Below are 15,795 nucleotides of genomic sequence, written 5' to 3'. Positions count from 1 at the left end.
CATCCAGGGGAATAGGTGTAGTTCAAGGGGTTGAGTGCCTTTTTCCAATTTATGAGATCCTGGGTTCAATCCCTGGTATCTCCTAAAAAAAAAATCCATCATCCAAACCAGAGACCCTGCCCCATTATGTCTTAATGCTCCATTTTCTCCTCCTTATTGCCCCTGGTACCTCTAGTTTACTTTCTGTCTCTCTGAATCTGCATGTTCTGGTTACATAAGTGGAATCATTCAATATCTGTCCTTTTGTGTCTGTCTTACTTCACTCAACATGGTATCTTCAAGATTCATCCATGTTGCTACATGTCCCAGCACTTGATTCCTTTTATGGCTAAGTAACCTTCCATTGTATATGTATGCCACATTTTGTTTTTCTCTTCATCAGTTAATGGACACTTGGTTTGCTCCTGTCATTTGGCAGTTGTGAATAATGCTGTTATGAACATTGGTGTATATATACAACAATTGAAAGCCACTGCTTTTAGTTCTCTGAGTATATAGCTAGAATTGCTATTGCCAGGTCACAGGCTAGAACTATGTTTAACTGTTTGAGGAACTGCCAAACTGGTTTCCATAGCAGCAGTAGCATTTTGCTTTCTCGTCAGTACTTGTTATTTTACCGTGTTTTACTTCTTTTTTTTTTTCAAGAGAGCATGAGGTGGTATCTCATTGTGGTTTGGATTTGCATTTCCCTGATGGTTCAGCATCTTTTCATGTGCTGTTTGACCACATCTTCTTTGGAAAAAATTGTATTCATGTCCTTTGCCCATTTATTATATTGTTTATCTTTTTGTTGTTGTTGAATGGTAGAAATTCTTTTCATATTCTGAATATTAAACCCTTAACACATACATGGTATACCAGTTTGACATAGTTATGAATTCCAAGAATAAATATTGGATTATGTTTGTAAACTGGTCCAAACCTGGGTATGATTAAGTTATGATTAGGGCTTTGATTGGGCCAGGTCATTAGGATGTTGGGTCCCCACCCCTTGGTGGGTGGGAACTCACAGATAAAAGGCATAGCAAAGGAAAAAGTTGAGGGTTTTTGAAGTTAGAGTTTTGATGTTGGAGTTTGATGCTAAAGCCTTAAGCTGGAGCCCTGGGAAGTAAGTTCACAGAGGAGAGAGAAGCCAGCCCCAGGAAGAGAGGAACTATGAGCCCTGGAGGAAGTAAACCCTGGGAAGAAAGGTATCTTCGACCCAGAGAGAAGCAAGACCCTGGAAGAGAGGAACCCAGGTAACCTGAATCCTTGCAGACATTGGCAGCCATCTTGCTCCAACACGTGAAAATAGACTTTAGTGCGGAAAGTAACTTCTGCTTTATGGCCTGGTATCTGTAAGCTCCTACCCCAAATAAATCTGTAACAAATGTTCTACCAGGGCGTGGAGTTGTATGGGAAATCTACACATCTGTATGATTGTTTTGCAAGTTCACAATATCTGTAACAAAAATATATTTTAGAAAAATAGTATGGGTTGGGAGAAAAATGCACCAAATGTAAGATAAGGACTATAGTTGGTAGTAATATTTTGACAATGCTCTTGTATAACAAGTTTGTAACAAATGTTTCACAACAATGCAAAGAGTTGGTGGAAGGGTGATGTATGAGACCCCTGTGTGATGTTATGTATGTTTATTTTGTAAGTTCACCATCTTTATTCATACTTATTGTTCATGCAGTTCATGCATGTTCATGTATGAATGATATACTTCAATAAAAAATAAAAAATTTAAAACAAATTAAAAAACAACCAATTTCTGGTATTTTGTATCAGCATCCCTTTGGCTGACTAATACATATGGTTTCCAAACATTTTCTCCCATATGTTAGAATGTCTTTTCACTTTCTTAATAATGTTCTTTGAGGCAGAAAGTGTTATGATTTATTAATTTTAACATTTAATTTGACCTTTTAACTGTGGATAGCAATGCCTTGGCTTGAACATTTTCCTAAGATATTCATTTAAAATAATTGTATCATAATTTTGGTTAAATCTATGTAATGTAGTTACAATATTATGACTTCATAAATACTTTTTCTGAATTACCCCAGATTTATGTAAGTGAATTTGTTAGTCCCACTATTTTAAATATTTGCTATGAATCACTGGTATTTTGAAATGTCATATTAAAGCATAAGGCTTCAATCAATTAAACATATTAAGCTAAAATTTTAGAGGGAAGAGAGATTTTCTTGAAGTAAAGGGAGAACAGATAGAAGAATATGGCTTAAAATTGAAGTTCTGTGGGATAAAAGACAATGGGAAAACTACTGATGCAGGACAAACAAGCATAGGTAGGTGCAGTCAGTGCTAGTTGAATTCTTACCATTTGGATGGAAAAGAATTGAACTTCTTGGGCCAAGGTTAATACACTATAATTAGCAGTGGCATGAGTGAAAATAAAGTCAGGAATTGATATGGTGCTTTACTTCAGCATTTTATACTTTCTCACTGCCTCATATGGGGAGATACTATGCACAGATAAACATTGAAAGGCATATTTACATAAATCAATAAAAATAATATCATTTGTTTTTAAAGTTATTGAGGTTCAACAGTTTTTATCTAAGTCAGTGGTTCTGAAATTGTGTGATTTTGCCCCCTCAAGGAACACTTGACAACAGAGTCTTGGTTGTTGCAATGAGGGGAACAGGAGGTGCTGCTACTGCCATTTAGTGGGTAGAGGCCAAGGATGACACTAAGCATATGACATTCCAAAAAATAGCCCTGCACCAAAATGAAATGTCTGACCTAAAAAAAATGTCAACAGTGACAATGTTGACGAGTTCTAAGCTGAGGTTAACAATAAAACCAAAACAACAAATTTATACTGTTCAGGGAAGCAAAAGTTAAGAGCAGAAGAGCTTCCAGGTATAAATCAGTAGGTTTAGCAGTATTTCCTAGGAAACATTCACACTTTCAAGGACTGTGGAACTGATTAATCAGTGAGGTAAGGGACTCTGGGACCAGCCCACAGTAGAGAGTCACTGTTTTCTCTTGTCCCACCTCTCACTTTTCTAAACCCATTATGTTGGCCTAGAGGGACACCTTGGTACAAAATTCTAGGAGAGAAGAGACTGTCATGTAGCAAGCAGATAGAGGATGGTAATATTGAAGTGCGCAGTCGTTTCAATCCAGACCTCACAGACCCTCCATGTGAATGTGGCAGAGAGCTTGAGGATAAATTCATAAACACATTTATTTGTGGCTATGGATTTTAATATTTAGGAAATTTCGGATATTCAGCCAAAGAGAGTCCTTGCTCACTGTCCATCTCCCACATTAAGTATCTCTGTTCCATGCGGTAGGGCTGATGTGGAGAGCAGTGCAGAGCCTCTGGAAGGCTCAATGAGATGCTCTTGTCCAAGCTGTGATGTCAGGGAGCAGCATCCTTTTGTAAGGCCACACTTGCTCCTGTAGCGTTGAGATTCTGTGTCCTAAGAAGGGTCTTCTCAAAAAAAAAAGACTTTGATTAAAAGTCAATAGAGTATCCACCCCCCCACACACACACACAAATTTGTATTATTCAAACCAATCATCTCACTTAAAAGTGTAAAACAGGCAAAGTACAAAGGATACATTATACATGGATGAAATTCTCCTAAAAAAGAGAGTTCAAGAATTGGGTTCCATGGCTTCCTTATTTTTGTTTTTTATCATCAGTGCAGAGACAAAATGGAGAAACATGGTGCATTGAGAGGTGAGCTTCTGCTCTCCTGCACACCTGCTCCAAGGATGAACCAGCCTTTCACCATCCCTGACTGCCAATGCCACCTGCACGTCTCTGAGGATGCCAGTTGTTGGAGTAAGTACCTCTCAGTTGGCAAAGGTTCCAAAGGACTGGGTAATAGGAAAGACACCCAAACCTTGGGGCACTCTCACATCCCTGTTCTGCCCACCCTTGGAATGAAAGAAAGGAGCTGGGACTGGGGCATGTGTGAGATGCAATGGAATAAGTTTTGGTTTGTTTGGGAGGCAGGGATTCAGGGACCTGCTGTGGGCAAGGAGTTTCATTGTACTCCTGAGATTCCTCCTAAGAAATAATATTTGTTCAGGCTTACTTCAGTGGGCATTTGTGGGATCACAGGAGTTAATTAGTGTGTTGATCAATGCTAAAACACAAAACACGTGTGAGCCTGTACATTGTTTCTGATGACCCTTTGGCATCATGTCGTCATTCTTGGAGTTCATATGCTACTGGTCTCTGAGACTCCATAAAGAACTGTGACATACTGTTCCTGCCATCATCACATGTAACCTAGTTTTCTTTTTCCAGTGTGGAGACCTTGCCAGGGAAGAGCTGGATGTGTGTCCTCCTTGGATAAGGTGATTCATCTCTTCCCCTTCTTTCTTGTTCATCCTTTTTAGCATAGCCAAGGGTAGTCCAGGGTCACAGAGCCACCTAGGGTGCATAGAGGAGAGGACCACATCGGGAATGAATGTTTAAGAAAGCCATGGGGTGAGGGTTAAATATCTACTGGAAAACCAGTGATGCAGGGAATGGGTTGGGCCATGGTGCACCAGGAAACCCTACCCAGCCAGGCCTAACAGAGCTTGCTGTCTCACATCTACTTCTCATGCAGCTCCCTGTGCAAGCACCCTGGACTGGCCAGATATTTTGAAGATAACCTATCATTCATGGGCATGCCTGCCTACCTGGAATGACCATCTGCCAGAAGGGAACTGTCTGGAGGACAGGAAGCTGCTCCCTCTGTGACCCCTCCTGCATCCCAGGGTCTGGCCTTCAGGCTCCCTCCACACCTGCAGAGTGACCAGTGAGAAACATCTGTGGCTGAGTTCTCTGTGTACGTCTCACCTCTGCTGTCTCACTCTTACCTCTGGGGGCCGAAACATCTGCTCCTCAGTGAGCAGCCCCTGCAGCACTGCTGGGTTTGATGATGCCTGGGGAAGCTCCTTGTCCCATCCTAGTTCCATCCTGTTCTCCCACATTTCCATCCTTTTCCTCCTCCCCTTATCACTCTTTGGCCATTCCCTGCTATCACAGCCATCACCTCCATCACCGGCCTTACCCTTGGCTACAAAAGTCCTCCCCCTAGCATTGGCTCCTACATGCCCATCCCCACTTATCCAGCTCACCCTGAAAACCTCCTCACCACTGCCGCTAGGGTTCTCCTAGCCCCGTATCTTTTTTTCTCGTCTTTCTATTTCCCCTGCCCCTGGCTTATTCATCTTTGCCATAGGTGACTTCTTGCCCATTTGATCCTCTCTTCCTCCATTTTTCTCTTTACACACCCTCAATTCTGGGTTGCTCTTTGTCACTCGAGTGCTTGTGCCTTGAACCTGCCCACCACCTCCCTTTCCTTATTTTCACCCTCCCCGCTGCCCACCTCTATGCCCACAGTGTGCTTTTATTTCCTCCCTTCCACCAGAGTGCTTCATATCCTGGACCCCCTCCCCCTCCCTGGCCTCACCCTGTCGACCCCACCTCTTCTCCTGACTATGTCCTCAGTCAGGACATCAACTCCCTTCCCATCATGTCCCATGCCAGAAGCCCCAGGGGTGCATTGGGCTTCCGCCTTCTACCACCACCCATCTTTGCACCACAACTAGCTGCCACTGTTCTCACTGTGCAGCTAGTTCCTCCTCCGTCAAGAGCCACAGAAATCCACCCCTCCTGGTTGGTGTCTTCTCAGCCAGAGAAACCTTGCGTTGACTCTAAAGCCCCTGCCCCAAGCTTATGAGATTGAATTGACCCTAAGATCAGGTAAGTTGGCTTCTCAGGCCTCTCACTGCCTAAGGGGGACCAGTGAGACCTGGTAGCTTCTCAGCTGATGGAAGCCTCTAAAGGCTGTGGCTGCTGGAGTTCTCTCAGCACCTCCTTCAAAGGAAATATTATAATAAGACAACATTCTACCTACATCCATACATTCCTCAAAGAGGAGGGCCATCTGTATCCCACCTTAGAATATGTCTACTTAGAAAATGGCTGAGGTACTCCCAAGACCCAAGGTAGAGGCCCTCTGCCCAGGCTGGAGATTTCCCTGACACCCTTCATTCCATGATGTTCCCACACCTGGAAGAGAACCCCACTGTTCCCCAAACAGGAAAGGGGGTATGCTAAGGAGGGTGTTTCGTTGGTTTTGGAAAAAGAGAAATATCAAGGAGCAGAGAGAAAACCTGAAACCAGGTAAAAGAGGACCAGTCCCCAGGGCAAGCCCAGGCCCGGGGGAAATGGCTCCTAAAATCCTGGGTTCCCTGGCTCCAGCCTTCCTTAACATGGAAAATAATACAGGCAGGAGCAGAGGCACAGAGCAGTCCCAGCAGGTGCGGGGGCGTCAGGAGCCATCGCGTGCTTGAAATGCGTGCTTTTTGAAGACGCCCTGGCTGCCTCCTCTACTTTCCTCTCACCCTCATTGCCCCCCACCCCACCCCAGTGAACTCCAGCCAGGAGCCATCATTTTCCACTTTGAGGTAAAAAAGCAGTCCTCGGGCACATTCTTTACATGGGCATGACTGTGCTGTGGAGGCTGCAAAGCCTGAATGCATCCCCCTTCCCTACAAGGAGAACAATAAAAGTGTGTTCTTGTTTTAAGACACTGACTTATGTGGTAATTTGTTATTTGTCAAATAACTAATACAAGCAAACACCCAAATAATGAAAAAAACAAAACGAAGAACCAACACCCCATCCCTCTCCGTTCTACTCCTTTCCTGTCTGCATTTTTGCTAATCAGAGAATTTCCTTCCATTTGCAATTGCCAAGTGTTACTTTTTGAGTAGGTAAGTCACTTTCAGGCATAGCCTAAAATTAAGTCCACTGTAAACTGTATATAGTGAGTTCTCCAAGTTTGTCAGGCTATATTAAAAAATCCTTTTCTGATTTTTTATTTCAATTTTTTTTCCAAATAGATTATTGCAGTTTTGGGGCCATTTTAATTTATTAAAGGACAGTGAGATATTTGTCCCTGAGTGGTTAGGAGAGAGACAGTCTTAAAGGTTCTCAGCTAAGCCTGACCTTTAGATGTAAAGTTTTGTGGGTTTCATATAAAGATATTATGCTAAATATGCAAAAATATATAGTGCTAAAAATAAAAAATGAAAATCAAGCAAAAGATATTCTTATATCCCTTTTAAAACACTGAAAGCACCCCCCCCCTTTTTTTAAAGCAAAAAGTTCTTATACTCCTAGACTTCTTTATTAGAAAATGCTTTATAAATCCATGCACTAAATAGCTAGCAACTTCCTGCTACCTGGCACAGGAATAATTTGCAACTTGAAATATTTCCATACATTCAGAGCTTTGGTATTTCTTTATATGGACTTAACTTATTTTAGTAATTTTGGTCTTACAAAGTACAAAAAATGAATCTATGATCATAAGTGCATTTTTGGAAATCAAAATTCACATCCATCTCACATCCTTGCATTCAACATATTTCTGTTACCTAATATGGCAGTTTAAAGTAATAAAACCAAGGTTGTATGGCTCCAACAATGGTTTGTGTGTTCTTGCTTTTATTGACTAATGCCATTAAGCAGAAACTAATAACATAGTACATGGATGCCGATGTCTATGGAAATTTAATGAAAAAGTCAAGAATTCCTGCCATTTCCCCAGGTCTGTGGCTATTAGGAGATATCCATAATTATACTGTTAGATGGAGAATAGGGAATTTTGCCAAAGTAGTTGTGGTAGGTTGGTATTTGTGAATTTCAAAAATAAATAGTGGATTATGTTTGTAAACTGGTCTGTTGCTCCAGGGCATATCAGATTATATTGGATTCAGAAGTTTTACTTTTACTTGATTAAATAATGATTAAGGCTTTGACTAGGTCTGAACTCTTGGCAAACGTCAGCAGTCATCTTGCCCCAACATGTTGCAATAGACTTTGGTGAGGGAAGTAATGTGTTCTTTATGGCCTGGTACTGTAAGCTCCTACCCCAAATAAGTACCCTTTATAAAAACGAACTGATTTTTGATATTTTGCATTAGCACCCCTTTCGGCTGACTCATACAGTAATTTGGGTTACTACCCAATTGATTTTGTATTCCTTGGAAGGAAGATTATCTGGGTGGGCCAAATCTCATCATGTGAGCTGAGTTTAGAAGCAGAGAATTGACTCTCACAGCTGAAGAAGCCCAAGACAGGGAAATATGAGAAGGACCCAACAAGTCACTGCTGGTTTGAAGATAGAGGAAGCAATGTGATAAGGAATGTGTTAAGGAATATGGGTAATCCATATGAGCGTGGAGTGGTCCCTGGCTAAGAGCTGCTAGGGAAATGGGGACCTCAAACCTACAGCAGCAAAGAACTGGATTCTGCAAACAACCTGTGTTTGAAGATGGATTCTTCCCCAGTGCCCTCAGTTAAGAGTCCAGCTGGGTGACCATCTTGATTTTTGACTTGCAGAGCCCTAAGCATAAAACTCAATCCTATTCAGATTTCTGACTCACAGAATTGTGAGCAAATGGAAAACTAATGCAGGTAATTGGAGTGATTTCTCTTTTCAAATAAAATGGAAATGTATAAGGATTGAGCAAAGGCAGCACCCAGCTGAAATGAAATGTTTACCTTGAGAGATTGAATTGATAGGAAACAAGTCATCTTGAAAATATTAATGTAAGAATTATATGTTAAAAAAAAGGTAGATTCTATTAAATTACCTTTGTTGGTGGACAGGTTGGGAATAATTTCTAATTTAGTTAATTAGCACCTTAAAGAAGACTTTTTTGTGCCTCTCTTCCTTGATCACTTTCTTCTTTTCTTAAATGTATATATATATTATGTTTCCTTCATTTTAATTGTTTTATCTTTTTTTTTTTTTTGAAGGTTTTTAAAGTAACATTTATTTTTTTTCAAACTTTTAATTGTGCAATATAGAAAACTGAAAAGCACAAGAAGCAAAGAACACAAAAGTCATCCAGAATCACAAGCAGTTTAGTTTGACATAACCTTTAGGTCCTGTGTGTGTATAGACACAACGGAGCATACATTTTTATCTAGTCAAGATCTCACAGAATGTATCATGCTTTATCACACATCATGAATATTTACCAACTCACAGCCCCAAAGCCATGAGATATTGTGATGACCAAGAATATATGACACCATCTCAGCGGGAAAAAAATGTATTCCTTTCTTGGGGACAAAAATATCAACAGGCCTCTATAGATACTGGCAGAATTACAAAACTGTGCTCCCTTAATAATGCTCAAGTTAAAGTGAGACAAAAGCAAGAGTACAATAAGTATAATGCTTCTAAGAAAATTCATTATCAGATCTATATTGAATTATTAGCAAGAACATATGTTTCTATTGAATTAACAATGTTTTCCTATGGTATAGCCAAGAGATGCTCACACACTGTTAGCTTCAAATGGAAATATGAACACATCTGCATATACCCCTCCCCCTGCCCTTCTGCAGCCAATTTAATTGTTTTATCTTTTAATGTTTTTTTAGTTGTTTTCATCGTGATATTCCTTGGGGGCTACAATTAACATCCTAACTTTGAACAATCTAGTTCATATCAGTACCATCATTTTCAATACAAAAACTTTGCTTCCATATAGCTTAAGTACCCTTATTTGTGCTATTGCTGGCATACAAATTCCATTTTTATGATTCATAAACCCATGCATACAAGTTTCTAATTATTTTATGCAGTTGTCTTTTTTTTGGGGGGGGGTACAGAGCCATATTATTGAGCTAAAGTTGCATTAATGCAGGAGCAGCACCAAAAGAGGTTTCTGCTGCTCCCAGTTGTCTTTTTTTCTCTATTTTTAAAAATGTTACATTAAAAAAATATTAGAGGTCCCCTTATACCCCCCACCCCCCTCACCCTCACGCCACTCCTCCCACATCAACAACCTCTTTCATCATCATGGGACATTCATTGCATTTGGTGAATACATTTTGGAGCACTGCTGCACCACATGGATAATGGTTTACATTGTAGTATACAGTCTACCCCAGTCCACCTAGTGGGCCATGGCAGGACATACAATGTCCAGCATCTGTCCCTGCAGTACCACCCAGGACAACTCCAAGTCCTGAAAATGTCCCCACATCATATCTCTACTTCCCTCTCCCTGCCGTCAGCAGCTACAGTGGCCACTTTCTCCACATCAGTGCTACAATTTCTTCCATTACTGATCACAATAGTTCCATAGTAGAATATCAGTAAATCCACTCTAATCCATACTCTAGTCCTCCATCCTGTGGAGGATATACTCCACCTCTATATTGAGAGGGGGCTTAAATTCCACATGGATGATGGATACAATTCTCCTGCTTGCAGTTGTAGGCACTCTTGTTTCACACCTCAGCAGGGTCCCAGAGACAGCCAAAGTAGATACAACCCCAGGTACTGGTTCTCCTGAGGGCTACAGAGACCCATAGTTCTATGGTCATGGCAGATGGCTCTGGAGTTCAGTGCTATGTCAGTTGACCTTACTTTGGGGTTTGTGTTCCTGAGTGTGATGGAGTTGGACTCAGATGTGACCTTTATACACATGCCTCTTCTGTCACTTTTATTGGACCTGTGGTTGGTGCTGGGGTTGGTGTATACTCAGGAAACCTGAATCTCTGGATTGTCCATGTGATAGCCAGGACCTGAGCCTCAGCAGACTTTCAACTCCTGCTGTCTGGTTTATTGGACTTACCCTGGCCAGCTAATAGGAAGTTGAAGACGGTCAACCACCAGTTGTCTTTAAATCAAATTGGAAAGGATAAATGTTGCAGACAAAAATACATTTACCCTTTTTTTTAATTGTTGTTGTAACCTATATAGTCCCTTTAGCAGTGCTCTTTATTTCTTTATCATGATTTTACTTACTCACTGGAGATCTTTTATGTCTGCCTGAAAGATTTCCTTTAGTGTTTCTTAAGGGCAAATTAATTAACAACACAATCTCTCAGGGTTTTTTTCCCCTTTTAAATAATTTTAATCTGGGAATGTCTTAATTTCTCCTTCAGTTTGATGGAGAGTTTTGCTGGAGATTGTATTCTTGGTTGACAGACATTTTCTTTCTGCACTTAGAATCTCTCATCCCACTGGAGTAGACAAAATAGTTTCTAATGAGAAATATGATTTTAATCATATTGAGGATCCCTTGCATGTTATGAGTCATTTTTCTCTTACAACTTTCAATATTCTATCTTTGTCTTTCAACAGTTTGGCTATTATATGTCTAGAAGTGGATTGTTTAAATTTATCCTAATGGAGTTTGCTGAGCTTCTTGTACATGTAGATTACTTTCATCAAATTTGGGGATTATTTGGCTATTATTTCTTCAGATATTTATTCTGCCTCTCACTCTCTCTTCCCCCTCAATTTCTACCATTGTGAGTATTATATAGGTGTATTTGATGGTGTCCAACAGGTCTTTGAAGCTATTTTTACTATTCTCTTTTTTTGTGTGTTAAGCCTCATACCAGATAATCCCAAATGAATATAGGTATATTCACATTTGCTGATTCATTCGTCTGTAAGATCAAGTCTACAGTTGAGCCCTTCTAGTGAATTTTTCTTTAAATTTTATTAATTGTACTCTCAAGCTTAGGCTTTCTGTTTGGTTCATTTTTATACTTTCTATCTATTTATAAATATTTTCTATTTTATGGGACATTCAAGTATTTGTCTCATTATCCCAATATCTGGACTTCTTTACGTCCAGTTTCTAGTGGCTGCTTTTTATCCTATGTATGGCCCACACTTTCCTGTTTCATTTTTGTCCTGTAATTTTTTTTGGAAACTGTATTTTTTAAAGGATATAATTTGTCAGTTATCAAAATCAGAACCCCAACTCCTTAAGACTTGCTATTGTTGCTATTTCTTGTTGTTTTTTTTGTTTTGTGATGTTCCAGCATTGATGATTAATATTTGTATTCTTTCTCATATGTGGTAACTAAATTCTCTGCTTAGTTAGCTCATCATTCAGTTGATTGGACAGAGATTCCTAAATGATTTGAACAAACAAGTCTCATTCCATTTGCCAAAGGTCTGTGCATATATATTAGAGCATGTCTTTTCATTTTCTCTTCCTTTTTTTTTTTTTTTTTTGAGATATCAGAGCTGGGAATTGAGACGTCATATGTGGGAAGCTAGTGCTCAACCACTGAGCCACACAGGCTCCCTAGGAGCATGTCTTTAATACTCTAGTAATTTGAAACTCTGTCATAGCCTTCATTACTGCAAGGTCAACAATAAGGGAAGAGATCAGGAAATTCTTAAGTGTTTTTTGTGCATATCAACATACCTGAATAAGGTTGTGGCCTCCTAGATTCCCATATATGTTCAAGATTTTCAGTGTCTCCTGTGGTCATCTCATTCCTTAGGTTTGCCTTCTAAGGTTTCAGCCAGTTTCTTCTTCAATCCAGCTGGTATCAAATCTCAAGCATCTCTGGACTGATAATATGACACCCAGGCCCAGAGCCTCAACAGACTTCAGCTCCTACACTTTGATTTATTGGACTTACCCCACTCAGCTAACATCGAGTTGAAGAAGGTCAACCACCACACCATGGAGCCTAGAGTGTCTACAACTGAAAGCAGGAGGAGTGCATCCAGTATCCATGTGGAATCTAAGCCCCCACTTGACATAGATGTGCAATGGACACAACCAATCCAATGTCCACAGAGAAAATGTGGAATGGGTGTGGGAAGGGTAGCCATGGTGGCTGCTGGGTTTGGGGAATGGGAGGAAGAGATGAGATGTGGAGGCGTTTTCGGGACGAGGAGATGTCCTGGGTGGTGCTTGATGGACAATTACGGGACATTGTAGATCCCCCCAGGGCCCACTGGATGGAACATGGGAGAGTGTGGACTATGATGTGGACCATTGACTAGGGGTGCAGTGATGCTCAGAGATGTACTTACACCAGGTGCAATGGATGTGTCACGATGATGGGAGCGAGTGTTGCTGTGGGGGAGTGGGGGGTGGGGGCGGGGGGGTTGAATGGGACCTCATATTTTTTTAATGTAATTTTTAAAAAATAAATAATTAATTAAAAAAAACCCTCAAGCATCTACATTGTAAACAATTGCTAATGACCTTTTAAAAATACATTTTTATTTATTTTTAAGAGATACATAGATTACACAAAATGTTATATTAAAAAAAATAAGGGGATTCCCATATGGCCCACTCCCCATACCTCCCATTTTTCCAACATTAACCACCTCTTTCATTAGTGTGGTTCATTCATTGGAATTGATGAACACATTTTGGAGCATTGCCACACAGCATGGATTATAGTTTATATTATAGTTTGCACTCTCTCCCACTTCATTTGATAGGTTATGGGAGGATATATAATGTCCTGTGTTTGTCTTTGCACTGTCATTCAGGACAATTCCAAGTCCTGAAAAAGCCCCCATATTACACCTTTTTCCCTCTCCCTGCCTTCAGCAACTCCATTGGCCACTGTCTCCACTGTCTCTAATTTCTTCCATTGGTAGAATCACAATTCTGTAAACCAAACTCAGTATATAAATGCATTACCTTCCCCCCAGCATGGGACATGATTCCCAAGCATGAGCCTCCCTTGCACCAAGGGATTGCTACCAAGCACTGGTTAATGATGCACCTAGAATAAAACCTTGAATAACAGGGGGAAATGGTAAAGACAAATGAGTTTATATGGCTAAAAAACTTCAAAATGGGTTGGGATTTTATCAGAGAGAGCACTTATGCACATCTCACAGTATCTCATAGACAGCTGAAGTAGATACTACCTGAAATCCTGAGGGCTATGGAGACACCCAGTTTCTATGGTCATGGCAGATGGCTCCAGAGTTTGGTGCCTTGCCAGTGGGCCCTACTTTGGAGTTTGTGCTCCTTAGTGCCACAGAGTTGGGCTCAGTTGTGACTTCTCTACACATGCCTCTTCTGTTCCTTTTATTGAACCTATAGTTGGCACTGGAGTTGGTAGGTGTATGTGCAAGAGACTTGAATTTCTAGGCTGTCCATGTGCCAGCTGGACCCTGAGCCTCAGCAGAGTTGCAACACCTACTCTCCAGTTCATTGGACTCACCCAGGACAGCTAATAAGGTGAGGATAGACAACCACCACAACAAGGAACTGAGAGAGTCTATAACTGCAAGCAAGAAAGTCCCATTCATCAGCCATGTAGGATAGAAGCCCCCTCTCATTTAGAGGTGGAGCAGGCATCACCATCCCTCAGAATCCTCAGGATTGGGAAATAAAATCGCTATTGACTTTTTTCCCAATCTCTTCAAGGATAGGGGTTATATCATTGAATGAACCCTAGGTTCTGTCTAATAACAAGACCTGTGAATGGGGCTTTTTGAGGGAGATAAGACTTACCAAGTAGTAACAGTTCTCCAGAGATGGGGTCTCTGGGACACTTGAAAACTATTTGCCCCTTCCTGTGGCAGTTGTGCTGCTGTTTTTCACAGGTATTTTGGTTGTTGGACTACTGATTTTAAAGGCTACCAGGGACCTGTGTGGAGGAAAATGGGAATAGGACAAGGTAAAATACTGCAAAGCTAGCTCTTCTGAGATTCAGACATTTTTCTGTATAAACCTTCCTTGGATTGACCAAGTCATAAGTTAATTTCCAGAGTAATGAAATGTTCATTTAGACATTTTTTCCCAATGTTCCCATTGCTGGAGGAGTGGATTTTTGGTGGTTCTTACACTGCCATCCCCAAAATGCTTACAATAAATGCTTTTTAAAGTAGTTAATGTGGCAATTCATTCTAATGAATTAGTCATTCTAAATGCCTTTACATTTCTATCTTTGAGTGTTGGCTAGCATGAATATGAATTGACAAATGGTAATTAAACATCCCATTTGTATCTATAATTTTCTGTAAATTTTAGAAGTCTACTTGTATCCTCACTTAGATTGTTTACTTTAGATAACCAATTAATTTGAAATTTCTGACAGATATTTTCCAAATTAGGTATAATAATGAAGACAAATCATTTTACCCATAAAATATTCTGACTGAACTATTTCTAAAAACATTCTTAAAGAAATAAAGACTATTTTGTGATCCTGAATACCCAATCAAATAAGACCTCTTTCATAAAAATGTCACAATTCAAAATTTATCAATTTTTCATCTCTATTTGTGGTGGGTTAAGAGTAACAAAATGAAAGGGACTGGAAACAAACTTTAAAAGTTTCTCATTTTAGCTTTGCTTTTACTTTCTCTAGGTTTCACATTTCTACTCTTATGTATTATAGAGAGTATTTTCTTTGTTAAGTGCAAACATTTCTATTAGGGAAGTCAAAATGAAGCAACATAACTTTTTTCTTCTCAGGGTTGTTTTCATATGTACTTGTGTATAGCCAGAGTTGATTTATGCCATAAATGCTTACGCAACATGGTCATTTTATTTCTTTCCGTTTCGGGGGATTCAGGTCTCAACACTGCTTTTTGGTCATCCGTTTTTTGATGCTATTGCTTAAACTTCTCCAGAGGAGATGTAGGGCCATGATACTTAGGCAGGGTACGAAATTTCCCCTGCAGTTGCCACAGCCTCTGTACTACCCCATTAGCTGAAATAGTTGGCAGACAGCTTTTGGTAAAACTGAGACACATTAGCCATATACTTGGCTTCACGGCTGCTACTCACTTGCTTTGACTTTGACAATTGAGTGGAACTCTTGATGCCTGCCCTTTGCCATTCAAGATCCATAGTCTATAAATCTTTCTTCCTCCATGATTATCTATTTTATAGTCGACTCCCACAGAGTTCTGTTTTGGGATCTTTGGGATCTTCTTTTTACATTTCTTTTCTATGTAGTGTCTTGTTTATTTTATTTCACAAACATCCCGCTATCTGAGAGG

At 40.2% G+C, this 15,795-nt stretch overlaps 1 long non-coding RNA gene across 1 annotated transcript; it reads right to left on the bottom strand.

Annotated features, from left to right (window-relative positions):
• Positions 1–3,222: 3,222 nt before the first annotated feature.
• On the bottom strand, positions 3,223–4,744 carry LOC131279634 (uncharacterized). Its single transcript, XR_009187031.1, has 3 exons — positions 4,661–4,744; positions 4,290–4,406; positions 3,223–3,452 (listed from the first exon to the last, which is right to left on the bottom strand). It is a non-coding gene; the product is annotated as an uncharacterized lncRNA (long non-coding RNA).
• Between the last annotated feature and the right edge of the window lie 11,051 nt (positions 4,745–15,795).

The sequence above is a fragment of the Dasypus novemcinctus genome, chromosome 8, assembly GCF_030445035.2.
Source record: "Dasypus novemcinctus isolate mDasNov1 chromosome 8, mDasNov1.1.hap2, whole genome shotgun sequence".
NCBI classification, from domain to species: Eukaryota; Metazoa; Chordata; class Mammalia; order Cingulata; family Dasypodidae; genus Dasypus; species Dasypus novemcinctus.
Note: the sequence above shows the minus strand (reverse complement) of the source record. Positions and strands in the feature narration are given on the sequence as shown.